The following is a 13,633-nucleotide window of genomic DNA, read 5'->3' as shown; positions in this document are numbered from 1 at the left end:
TTTTTGGAAATTCAGCTTTATGGGGGTGAAATAGTGGGTGAAAGCTTTTTTCGAAAATAAATTATTAAAGAACTACTAAATTGTTTTAACAGTTACACCTATGAACAATAGTTTCCGACTTCTCGGTTACAAATTAAAAAAATATATGTTTCACTGTTTTTGGAAATTGAGCCCCTAAGGCGGGTGAAATAGGGAACTAGATGTTTTTATGAAAATATTTTATTATGAACGCATCTTTAAGCTAAATATAGGAAAATTTAAATTTGGCCTCTCTGTTTGAAATGAAACACACGCATGTCACTGTTTTTGGAGATTCAATCCCTAAGGATGTGAAATAGGGTCATACTGATTCACGGACTCATCCCCGCCCAGCCCAAACTTGAGGTTTGGAGAGGATGTGGGTCTTAAATTGCAGGCATCGTTTAAGAAGGGATTGTGTGAAATTCCATACTAAGGGGGTGAGATAGGGGATGAAAAGCTCTTTGAAAGTATGTCGCTATTAAGGGAATTTTGGAGCTAGATCTACGAAAACTGGATTTGGTTTCTCAGTCAGAAAATAAAAAATACATATTTCAGTATTTTTGGAAATTAAGTCATTAAGGGAGTAAAATAATATGTGAAAGATTTTTGAAAATAAATTATTAGTAAAGAACTGAAGTATTTTAAGGCTACATATATGACAACTGGTATTTGACTTCTCCATTAGAATGTATATACCGGGTGATCAAAAAATCAGTATAAATTTGAAAACTGAATAAATCGTGGAATAGTATAGATAGAGAGGCACAAATTGACTCACATGCTTGGAATGACATGGGGTTTTATTAGAACCAAAAAAATAGAAAAGTTCAAAAAATGTCCGACAGATGGCGCTTCATCTGATCAGAATAGCAGTAATTAGCAAAACAAAGTAAGACAAAGCAAAGATGATGTTCTTAACAGGAAATGGTCAATATGTCCACCATCATTTCTCAACAATAGCTGTAGTCGAGGAATAATGTTGTGAACAGCACTGTAAAGCATGTCCGGAGTTATGGTGAGGCATTGGCGTCGGATGTTGTCTTTCAGCATCCCTAGAGGTGTCGGTCGGTCACGATACACTTGCGACTTCAGGTAACCCCAAAGCTAATAATCGCACGGACTGAGATCTGGGGACCTGGGAGGCCAAGCATGACGAAAGTGGCGGCTGAGCACACGATCATCACCAAACGACGCGCGCAAGAGATCTTTCACGCGTCTAGCAATATGGGGTGGTTCTAATAAAACCCCATGTCATTCCAAGCATATGTGTTAATTTTCACCTCTCCATCTACATTATTCGGTGGTTTATTAAGTTTTCAAATTTATACTGACTTTTGATCACCAGGTATATATACGTGTTTCAGTGTTTCTGGAAATTCAGTCCCTAAGGGAGTGCAATAGGGGACGAAACATTTTTAAGAAAATATTTCGTTACATTAAAAAACTTTTAAAGCTAAACATATGAAAACTGGTATTTCACGTGTCGGTTAGATGTAAAGAAATATTTGTTAGGAGATGAAACTTGCTACGGAAGTACCTCCTCAAGAAAGCAAATGCATCATCAAGAAAAACTTTGGACTCCTGCTAATAGAAGTAGAAGCTAGTTGCGTACGAGGCTCATTCAATAATTAAAGAGAGAAATTGGTGTAGGAAAAAAATTGTTATTAGGGCAAGTTTGGTACTTTTATGGCTTTTAGTTGACATCACTGGAATGAGCCCTGGTCAGATGATGTATCAACATTGTTTTGTTTATAACCTCAAAAATACTTTTTCAAGATGGCGAGTCCGCTTGAAACGTCCACATTAGTTCAACAACGTTCTGTTATTCGCTTTTTACTTGCTGAAGGCGAGAAACCAGTGAATATATACTGTAGAATGTCTAACGTTTATGGTGAAGGTTGTATGAATTGTGCAAATTTTTATAAGCAGCTCAAAAATGGTCGCGACTCAGTGACTGACGAACACCGATTTGGCCGACCAGTTGCAGTTTCAACTCCTTCACTTGAAAGTCGAATTGATGACATTATTCGTGCCGATCGCCGTGTGACTGTGGAAATGATAGTTGATAAGGTTCACGTTAGTACTGGTACAGTTCAAAACATTATCTGTGACAAATTGAAGTACCACAAAACACGTGCAACATGGGTCCCAAAGGAGTTGACGCGGCTACACAAGAAAACAACGTTGACAGTGCGCACACAGGTAAAGGAACGTAATGAAAGAGAAGGTGAGCACTTCCTCCACAAAATTTTAACTTGTGATGGAACTTGGGTTCACTATTATGGGCCAGAATCAAAAAGACAAAGCATGGAGTGGAAGCACACCAACTCACCTGTCAAGAATAAATTCAAAACCCAAGCATCAACAGGAAAAGTCGTGTTGACGGTGTTTTGGGATGCTGAAGGTCCAGTTTTTTTGTGATTATCTGGAAGAGCAACGTACAGTGAACAGCCAGTACTTCTCGGATTTGCTCTTAAACAAGGTGAAGCCAGCCATGAGAGAAAGACGTCGTGGGTCTCAGAGGAGAGGTGTTATTCTCCAGCAAAACAACGCACGTCCTCATATTGCTCAACTAACCCGTGAAACCATCGACAAAATTAGCTGGGAAATACTGCATCATCTTCCTTACAGTCCTGATTTAGCAGCTAGCGATTTCCATTTGACTGGCGCACTGAAAGCGGCATTTCGAGGGAAGAAGTTCCAGGGCAACGATGACGTGAAAAGGTTTGTGGGAAATTGATTCAAACATCAAGACGGAGTAAAAAAAGCTTGTAGCCCGTTGGAACAAGTGCAACAATTTGCCTCTTTACTTACTGAATGACCCTCGTATATTCCCGTATAGGGGAGGCATTTTACTTGGAACTCGCTTCCCCGGTGGCGGAGAATGAATACGATATATTGCAGTGCCTGTGTTACTCCCAACTTCGATGCAATTTTCCTTCGGACATTCAAAAATAACTGTATTCACCTGCTAAAGGAAATATATACTCACAAACACATCAAACAATGTTTAGAAGGCCGTAAGCAGCACCCTTTTCCTCTATCTTTTGTATCTTGTTTCCTTTCTGTGTGCCAAATAACACAGAAAATTATTTATCTTGTTAAACAGTTCTAACTTTTTCACTGTCGGAAATTAATTTCATTTAAAACGGTAATCTAAACATTCTTATTCACGCGTAATGTAGGGGTTCGTTTCGTCCAGATACCTGTTCTGTAAAACGTAAATACCGGTACCTTTTGCTTTCCGATATTTCGTCTCTCTTGTGGGAAACACTAGTGGTAAAATACCAGGTCCTGATGCAACCTTAGTAGTGTGCCGCAAAACAAATCTGACAACAAACCATATCTTAAGAAGGAACAAAAGCACAAAATCTGCTGCTGTAATAGAGTAGATTAACTTCGGATGTTAGCATACGAGACCACACTCCTGTGTTTCTCTGCATACGCAGTCTGCAACATATGTAAGATTTAGGATTCCGCACTCGGCACAGTCACTTACCTATCCGCGGCGTGGTTGGCTGCTGACTTATACGCGAGCACGTGACCACAGTGAGCAGCCGATTTTGACCAGAAAGTCACTCGTGTGAAACAGGCTTTAGGGAGAATGTGAGGCAGCAGTTGATCGAAAGGAAGTTATGTAGGGTGTCTATACAGAATTTCTCTATTTTTGAGGCGATTTAAAAACAGTAAATCTTTTTTTTCTGATTTGTCCGTTGAATGTAGAAGCACCTACAGTTGATGCCTAATTTTTGTCAACTTTTGCCGCCTTTGCAAATGTTTCTTTCTTGTCCGTACAAGCGAAAATGGCATCAGTTTTGGAGAAAGCAAAAACTGTGCTTTGGTATGCAAAGTTGACATTCATTGTTAAAGTGCAAAGGCAGCCTCGTTCTGTTCATTATAAGGCAGCACTAGGCGCTAGAAGGATAAAAGGCCGCCCGGAAGGGCCGCGTGGTTTAAGGCGCCATCTCACATATTGTCCTCCCTCGGGCACGGGTGTGCATTTTGTTCTTATCATAAGTTAGTTCAAGCTGGTTTAAGTAGTGTCAGTCTAGGGACCGATGACCTCAGCAGTTTGGTCCCTTAGGTAATCACATACACATTTTTTAAGGATAAAAGCGCGGCATAGGCAGTTTCTGGGGGCATGCAAGGGGTGAGTATATCTCTGAACAAGAGAACGAGAAAGTCTGCCAAATGTTCCAATGAAGTCCACGCAAATCAATTAGTCAGGCTTCACGGGAACTTCAAATGCCACTTGCGACAATTCATAAGGTCCTGAAACATCAGTTGAATATGTAGTCGTACAACGTGCTCATTCTGCAGGCCATAAAAGCCGATGCCAAACATCGGTGGCGTGGATTTTCACTTGAAATGCTTAACCGAATCTATCAGAATTCTGCTCTCTTGACAAGAGTAGTGATCTCTGATGAGGGCACATTCCAAGTCTCTGGATCTGTAAACAAGGAAAACGTTCGCATTTCGGAGTCACAGAATCCTCACTGTAGCAGGCTAAAAGTGGGCGTACCCAGAAAGTGACCGTTTGCTGTGTCTTGATATGCGATTAGATACACAAAGTGATCAAAAGTATCCGGACACCCCTAAAATCATACGATTTCATATTAGGTGCATTGTGCTGCCACCTACTGCCAGGAACTCCATATCAGTGACCTCAGTAGTCATTAGACATCGTGAGAGAGCAGAATGGTGCGCTCCGCGGAGCTCACGGACTTCCAACGTGGTCAGGTGATTGGGTGTCACTTGTGTCATACGTCTGTACGCGAGATTTCCACACTCCTTAACATCCCTAAGTCCACTGTTTCCGATGTGGTAGTGAAGTGGAAACGTGAAGGATCACGTACAGCACTAAAGCGTACAGGCCGATCTCGTCTGCCGGCCCTGTGGCCGAGCGGTTCTAGGCGCTTCAGTCCGGAACCGCACGACCACTATGGTCGCAGGTTCGAATCCTGGCTAGGGCATGGATGTGTGTGATGTCCTTAGGTTAGTTAGGTTTAAGTAGTTCTAAGTTCTAGGGGACTGATGACCTCAGATGTGAAGTCCCATAGTGCTCAGAGCCGATCTCGTCTGTTGGCTGACCGGCGACAGGTGACATCTGGATCCACTGCAAGTACTATGACAGTTGGGCGGGAGGTGAGAAAACTTGGATTTCATGGTCGAGCGGCTGCTCATAAGCCACACATCAGGCTGGTAAATGCCAAACGACGCCTCGCTTGGTGTAAGGAGCGTAAATATTGGACGATTGAACAGTGGGAAAACGTTGTGTGGAGTGACGAATCACGGTACACAGTGTGGCGATCCGATGGCAGGGTGTGGGTATGGCGAATGTCCGGTGAACTCCGCGTGCCACCGTGTGTAGTGCAAACAGTAAAATTGGGAGGCGGTGGTGTTATGGTGTGGTCGTGTTTTTCATGGAGGGGGGGCTTGATCCCTTGTTGTTTTGCGTACCACATCACAGCACAGCCCTACATTGATGTTTTAAGCACCTTCTTGATTCCCACTGTTGAAGAGCGATTTGGTGATGGCGATTGCACCTTTCAACACGATAGAGCACCTGTTCATAATATACGGCCTGTGCGGAGTGGTTACACGATAATAACATCTATGTAATGCACTGCCCTGAATCCTACATAAGACCTTTGGGATATTTTGGAACGCCGACTTCGTGCCAGACCTCACCGACAGACATCGATACCTCTCCTCAGTGCAGCACTCCGTCAAGAATGGGCTGCCATTCCCTAAGAAACCCGGCACCTGATTGAACGTATGCCTGCGAGAGTGGACTCTGTCATCAAGGCTAACGGTGGGCCAACGCCATATTGAATTCCAGCATTACCGATGGAAGGGCGCCACGAAATTGTAAGTCATTTTCAGCCAGTGTCCAGATACTTTTGATCACACAGTGTAGTTGGACAGTTACTCTTTGCTGAGAAAACTGTCACATAACATCGTCCCTAGAACTGTTATAGACGTTCTCTTTTCCCCAGGCTGTAGAAACACAACCGAACCAGTGGTTTCAAGAAGATGTTGCTCCACCTCAGGTCGATGAATGTTCGGAAAACACTGAATCGAATATTTCCAGGTCGCTGGATTGGACGAGGTGTACCAATGAACAAGCCTCCTCGTTCTCCTGGCATCACATCAGTAGATTTTTCTCTCTGGGGCTACGTGAATGACAGTGCGTTCGCCGGTGTAGTCTGGACCTCCAAGGCCGTACTCGGACTGTGTCGGTACCATCGCTTCGTACATGTTGCAGCGGACTTGGCTGCAAGTTCAGTACAGACAAGTCATTTTTCGAATCACCGCAGGTGCTCACGTGGAAGTGTTTTGATTTGAAGTTGGAATTTTTTAAACTCAACTTGACGTACAACTTATTTCTGACAAGGAAATATATATTTATTTCATTTACTTTTGTGTTGGGAGCAAATAGAAAATATGACATTTCGGTGTAGACACCCAGTATTTCGAAGAAAATAACTTTACGGATTAGAGTTTTTCGTATCTATAGCTACTTAAATTCTCCAAAAGTCATTGGAGAGTTTGTGGTGGAAGACACTTCATACCAATGTTACAGGATCTGTCCTGTTCCATTCACATACTGAAAAAGAAAAAAAAAGTCTCTCTGTACGCAATTTCATGCGGCCTAGTCTCTCTCCCCTTATTCTCATGGTCACTGCTCAAGGTACACGATGGCGTCAGCAGAACTGTCACGCTGCATTCGTCGAATACTGGTTCTCTATTTTCCCCAACAGGATTTAACTAGGATAACGCTACTTTTCTGCTTTTCCTTCAAATATTCACATTCCCGAGAATCTCTGTTCACAGGCTACACTAACCTTTTACGGTCCTGGCAGCGTGTCTCTGAATTTCTTCAACTGCTGCTACTTGCTACCAAGGCATCTTGGTAACAACTCCAAATGGTGTAGCAGTACTCCATAATCATTGTGACTAGCGTCTTGTATGCGATTACCGTTACAGATGCATCGAGCTTCTTAGAAACCTCCCAATAAATGTAATTTTTCCATTTGCATTCCATACTAATGATTATAATGATTCCATACTAATGATTTCGTCCTATTTGATTTCACTTTTTAATATTGCCCTTAATTGTGTATCTACGCTACCAATATCGTAAATTTTTAACTCACCTTGTAATCGGGTACTACTGGGTTCTGTCTCTCTATTATAGGCATTATCTTGCATTTATTCACATTTTAGTAAAGCTGCCGTTACTTACCCCAAGTGGAAGTTTTGTTCAAGTCTTTCTACGCTTCGTTACAATTGCCCTACGACGATGCTTTCGTGTAGAACAATACTATAGCTCTGCTGTTCTCATCTGATGAACTCTCGTAGTCTGTGTATTACATTAGCGGTCCTATACAGTTTTTCATGAGCACAGGTAAAGTCACTTTCGTTTAGGATGAACATTAGCCGTCCTGTATAACACAGACATTCATCAACCCATCAATACAACTGTGAACATATCTCGTATGATAGTGTCTTGGTTTTCTTTTTTCTCTTTTTCTACGGTATATTACCGTGTCGAAGGGCTGTCAGAAACCTAAGAAAACGGATTTGACAGGTTCCCCTGCATCTACCCTATGCAACACATGGTGTGTGAATAAAGCAAGTTGTGTCTCATCCGATCGATTCTTTGTAAATAGGTACTCTTGCAGAGAAACTTCTTTTCTCTGTTATAAACTTGATGTCTTTTGGAAGTTTGACCTATGTAATATATACGATATAAGCAAATGATATGTTTGTCTTTCTCACTTAATGTCTTTGGTTACCTTTGAGATTGAATAATTTTGTTTAAATAATTTTTTGCCGAAATACCAATATGTGCAAATGTTCTGATTTAATTAATATGTTTGGCTGTTGTTATGTAATTGCTGATCCTCACTTAGGGTTCTTAATTATTTTGTATGTAACAGGTGTTGTGGTTCCCCTCGGGAACGGAAGCATGCAGCGCCACAAATTGTAGTTGGCCTAGGTAGAAAAGGTGGAACAAGAGTCAGTCGGGGACGAGCTACCAAACTGTGAACTGCCCATGTAAAAGTTGTATATTGTGCTGGTTCCGAGAGACGCTTTTCCTGACGCTTTCCAATGCCTCGGATGGATGGATAAAGAGCTGGAACTATTCTGAAATTGGTATCTATCATCGCTACCAGGAAATGACAGTGTCCAGCAATTCCACCTACAAATTCACCTACCAACAAGCAATCGCCACCACATCGCGCAATCACTGTAATGGATCACTATAGTAATGTACAGTGAAATATCAGCTTATTGGATGTGTTAGTGTGCTAAAATAAAAGGTAATTTATAACTGAATTTATGTACCTACCTCTATTTTTTTTCTTATCATTTCACCTCTCAGGTTCCTCTCCGTTTGAACTAAAGTGATTACCGAGTGTCCTTATTGAAACAACATTAAAGCCTAGTGTTTTAACTAATTAGTGCCTCTTGAACACTGTGGTGTCACCGCCAGACACCACACTTGCTAGGTGGTAGCTTAAATCGGCCGCGGTCCATTAGTACATGTCGGACCCGCGTGTCGCCACTGTCAGGATCGCAGACCGAGCGCCACCACAAGGCAGGTCTCGAGAGACGGACTAGCACTCGCCCCAGTTGTACGACGACGTTGCTAGCGACTACACTGACGAAGCCTTTCTCTCATTTGCCGAGAGACAGAATAGCCTTCAGCTAAGTCCATGGCTACGACCTAGCAAGGCGCCATTAGCCTTAGATAGCTTGTATCTAAAGAGTCTCACTTGTATCGCCACAATCTCCAGATGTCTCATCAAGAACGATGTATACAAGGATGTATTAAAAGTTAAGTATTCAAGGAGCTACGTACTTTTCTTTATAACATTCATTACGTATCCTGTTTCAGACCTCACTCCATCCTTCGTGAGTTAGCGCGTGCATCTTGGCCGCCTCTTTCAATTAGTGTGCGTAGTGTTGGCAAGTCTGCCGACACTACAAACACAGTAAAAAGAAAGTTAAAGTTAATGTGGCAAGAGAGTGAACTAAAGGAAATGATGCTTGCTGAAAATAATTTTTCTATTAAAACTGCTTATTAATATGTTGTTGCCAACTACAAAATTAAAAATTCTTAAAACTGAGGCTTATAAAGTTTTGCTTAGTAAATGATCACATTGCTGCCCGTTGTAAATCGCAAAAGGTGAGTCAGTATCTTAAAAATATGTCAGTTTTGTGCCTCACTGTAGTAAAAGTTTAAAACTGCTATTGTGGAAGGTTATATACTCACGCTTGCTAAACACCTGTTTCTTTTGGGTATTGAAAGTACATATTAATAGTGTGATAGGATCCACAGTTTATCCTTTATGCTCATGATAAATAACAATTAATAGAAAGACCACTATTTATGAAAACAATAATTTCTCTCTAAATTTCATTCTAAATAGAAAAGTATTTAGCTGAGAGAGACTTAACCTGTGACCAGTTCATAATTTTGCAGTGAACTACATTTACTATTTTATGTCAGCTAGGATAATGTTCGAAAAGTAATACTGAACCTATGTCCAATTTATGATTCTACAGTGAATATTAATAGTAATGTTATAAAGACCATTCAGTTTGAATAAGCACTGAAAGTAATAGTGTGTAGTGTTATAAGGTTATAATTATGCAAATAGTTTGTTCTGATCTGTTAGCTCCAATCTTAACCTGAACATACTGTATTCAGGTGCCAGAGTTCAATGCACTCGCGTGTGACAAAGTGTAGGTTGTGTCTGTCCGTTAAAGTTACTCATACTTATTTACCTGAACAAGAATGTCAATCATTCTATTGCATAATTAGGCTGGCGACCGTTTTCATTATTCTTTGAATAGTGTAGATAGGTAAAATATTGTTTGTTACTGTTTAAATATTTACGTAATTCTGACTTTCACTTCCGATAAGCCACCTCCGTTAGGTACAACACGGTCAACATAATAAAATTCCTCTCAGAGGGTAACACTGTTCTGCTTCTTTATATTATAATTGCTTGAATAAAAATAATTTCATTATACGAACTGCCGCCAGCTTTGAGGTTAGGGTATAACAGTAGCAGACGGTAGTGTTATAAGCTATAGTGTAAAACGACGTCACTGGGGACAGGAATGGCATCAGATAGTGTTTTCGGACGAATCCGGGTTGTGTTTGTTAGAAAACAATGGCCGCATTTTGGTTCGCCGCAGACGAGCGTCATCACAGTGAGTGCATTCGCACAAGATATAGAGCGCCAACTCAAGACCTTATAGCGTCGGGTGCTATTGACTACAACCTCAGATCACTGCTGGTGCATGAACAGGGCACTGCGACCGCTATGATTTACGTGAATGACACCCTGCGCCTCGTAGCCATACCTTTTTCTGCGCAACACCCAAGACGACATTTTTCAGCAAGACAATCCACTGAAACGTCCCGTTAGAAAAATTTATGAATAACTGTTATGATAAACCGCTTACGTTATTTGATTTTCAAACAGCTGAGCAGAACTGAACGTAATCAGACATTTCTCTCTTAACTTATTCAGATCAACACTAAACTGACACACAATATTTTTAGCGCAACGCAATCAGAGTTACAATAATCCCTACAAAAGAATGGCCCTGACTAACATTAACCTATACCTTTCACGAACCACTTACCTCACAAAAATCTACGTTACTCGAACTACTGCAATACAACGAGCGCCACTACTACCAGCTAAATAAAAGATTCTAACTAATGAAGGCACTAACTACTGATAGGCATAGTTAGCAAATGAAAGATTTTGATAGAGAACAAACAATGTATTTACCTTAATAGTGTTCAAAAGTTATTTTTATATATATATATATATATATATATATATATATATATATATATATATATATATATATATATATATATCAGTTCATGACATCCAGTCTTACAAATTTACTCTTTCTGGCGGACACACGTCCAGATCATCCGCTCTCAAAACTCCGCCATCTCACTCCCCACATCCAGCACTGCTGGCGGCTCACCTCCAACTGCGCAACGCTACGCGCTGTTCAAAACCAACTGCCCACTACAATAGAGAATTTTTCAACAATGCCAACCAACCACAGACTGCACGCAGCACAGCCAGTGATTTTCATACAGAGCGCTACGTGGCGTTACCAATATAAAAACCTAAAACAGCCTACTTACAGCACGACCACATGTTGCTGCAGGAACAAGTGACTTCTTGGTGTCTCGGGATGTCACCCTTTTTCGCTGCCCCCCCCCCCTCCCCCCTGATCACCAGACTTGTCGCCAATCGAAAATGTTTGAGATATGGTGAAATGACAGGTACAGTGCTGTGACCCAATGCCCACCACCATAGATGATCTTTGGAATAAGGTGAATGCAGCATGAATGGCTATATTACAGGACGCCATTCCCGCCTTATACGCATCGATGCCTTCACGCGTGGAACAAGTTATCAGGGGTCATGGTGGACCCTGTGCCCACTAGGCAACAGGACACATCCTGAACCGAGGTTATTGAAATACTGATCTTTCTGCAGAACATACTAATGTACGTATCCTGTGAATATTAACATCCGATCTCTAGTCGTTCAATGTGTTTTTCTTTTTTGAACTTGAGTGTAAATTCAATGAGATGCAGAGAGCATATGTTGCAGGTTTCTTGCAGAAACAGTTTTGCTACGATACGGATAACATGTGATAAGAAGTGCATCCCAGTGAGTGAACGGTCCGGCCGTTCGTTTAGAGAGATTTGGTAACTATGTTGACAAATAGTGTCATATATCTGCTTCACTTTGATGTTTAGTGGAGTTTTCAATACAAGTAAATTGACTTGTCATAATGATGTGTAACTCACTTTTTGAAGAACCTCGTCATAGCTGTTGTGGTCTTCAGTCCTGAGACTGGTGTGATGCAGCTCTCCATGCAACTCTATCCGGTGCAAGCTTCTTCATCTCCCAGTACCTACTGCAGCCTACATCCTTCTGAATCTGCTTAGTGTATTCATCTCTTGGTCTCCCTCTACGATTTTTACCCTCCACGCTGCCCTCCAATACTAAATTGGTGATCCCTTGATGCCTCAGAACATGTCCTACCAACCTATCCCTTCTTCTAGTCAAGTTGTGCCACAAACTCCACTTCTCCCAAACGCTATTCAATACCTCCTCATTAGTTATATGATCCACCCATCTAATCTTCAGCATTCTTCTGTAGCACCACATTTCGAAAGCTTCTATTCTCTTCTTGTCCGAACTATTTATCGTCCATGTTTCACTTCCATACATAGCTACACTCGTCATAAAAAAAAATCGCCAGGAAGCATCAAATAACGGAATTCAGTAAGCGACATGTTTGAAATTATTCTGTATACCAAATGTAATGAATACAGACAAAACCCGCTGCATAGTGACTCGTTTTTAGTGAACGCCGATCACTGTCGTGGAGCGCGGACTGTGACAGTAGGTAACAAGGCTGTGTTGTTCAGAGCCGGGCTTACCTTTCCTGCTGCGGATGTTCACCAGCTCGCTTGTGCTGCGGCAGTGGACTGGGGCTCCCCGAAGCTGCGCTGCCAGTGTACCCAATCGCAAACTCGTTCTTTTTCCGTCCGAAGGCACGGATGACGTCGTCTGTAATCATGCACTCTCTGGTCTCTGAAGGTCAGCGGCGGTGTTAAACGGCCGACGTCCCCAGCCGGGAAAGCCCTGGACAGGCAGCCAATAAGCACATCCTCTCTGCGCCCGCATTTCACAGAAAGCTAATGACGCACTCTTCCAGCACCTTCGGTTTTCTATCTCCTATTTCCAGGATAGGGTCGTTCGTAACGCAGTTTCCACAAAATACAAGAGATTCTTTAAGTGCCTGGCAGAGGGTTCATCGAACCATTTTTGTACTACTTCTCTAACATTCCACTCTCGAATGGCGAGTGGGAAAAAGGAACACCTAAATCTTTCCATTCGAGCTCTGATTTCCCTTATTTTATTATGATGATCATTTCTCCCTACGTAGGTGGGTCTCAACAAAGTATTTCCGCATTCGAAAGAGAAAGTTGGTGACTGAAATTTCGTAAATAGATCTCGCCGCAAACAAAACCACCTACGTTTCAGTGGCGTATCATATCAGTGACACTCTCACCCCTGTTGTGCGATGACACGAAACTAGCTGCCTTTCTTTCCACAGAACAGAATGAAATGAAATTATAAATGCTGCGCCGGCCGGAGTGGCCGAGCGGTTCTAGGCGCTACAGTCTGGAACCGCGCGACCGCTACGGTCGCAGGTTCGAATCCTGCCTCGGGCATGAAGGTGTGTGATGTCCTTAGGTTAGTTAGGTTTAAGTAGTTCTAAGTTCTAGGGGACTGATGACCTCAGATGTTAAGTCCCATAGTGCTCAGAGCCATTTGAACCATTTTTTAGAAATGCTGCAGTAACCAGATTCTCAATACTTGATAAATTCGCACTATCTCTCAACCTACAACACTGCATGGAAATACATGTGAGTGAAAGACGGAACAGAGAAAAATACATAGTCACGACCAAACTCACGTCTTTAATACCCATTGTGCTCAATTATATGGAAGTGTGTGCTGTGTATGTACTTTTC

General features: G+C 41.9%; 1 protein-coding gene across 7 annotated transcripts in view; it reads right to left on the bottom strand.

Annotated features, from left to right (window-relative positions):
- Positions 1 to 12,602, bottom strand: part of LOC126235747 (leukocyte elastase inhibitor-like) — a 196,262-nt gene extending 183,660 nt beyond the window's left edge. For 3 of the 7 annotated variants that reach the window (XR_007544805.1, XM_049944537.1, XM_049944536.1), the window contains exon 1: positions 12,533 to 12,601. The gene's annotated coding sequence lies outside the window, so the exon portion shown is untranslated. Of the gene's footprint in view, positions 1 to 12,532 lie in introns of all 7 variants that reach the window. The other 4 variants (XM_049944534.1, XM_049944538.1, XM_049944532.1 and 1 more) reach the window with 2 other exon arrangements.
- Between the last annotated feature and the right edge of the window lie 1,031 nt (positions 12,603 to 13,633).

This window comes from Schistocerca nitens, chromosome 2 (genome assembly GCF_023898315.1).
Source record: "Schistocerca nitens isolate TAMUIC-IGC-003100 chromosome 2, iqSchNite1.1, whole genome shotgun sequence".
NCBI lineage: Eukaryota > Metazoa > Arthropoda > Insecta > Orthoptera > Acrididae > Schistocerca > Schistocerca nitens.
The sequence above is the reverse complement of the archived record's forward strand: the minus strand, read 5'-3'. Positions and strand labels throughout refer to the sequence as shown.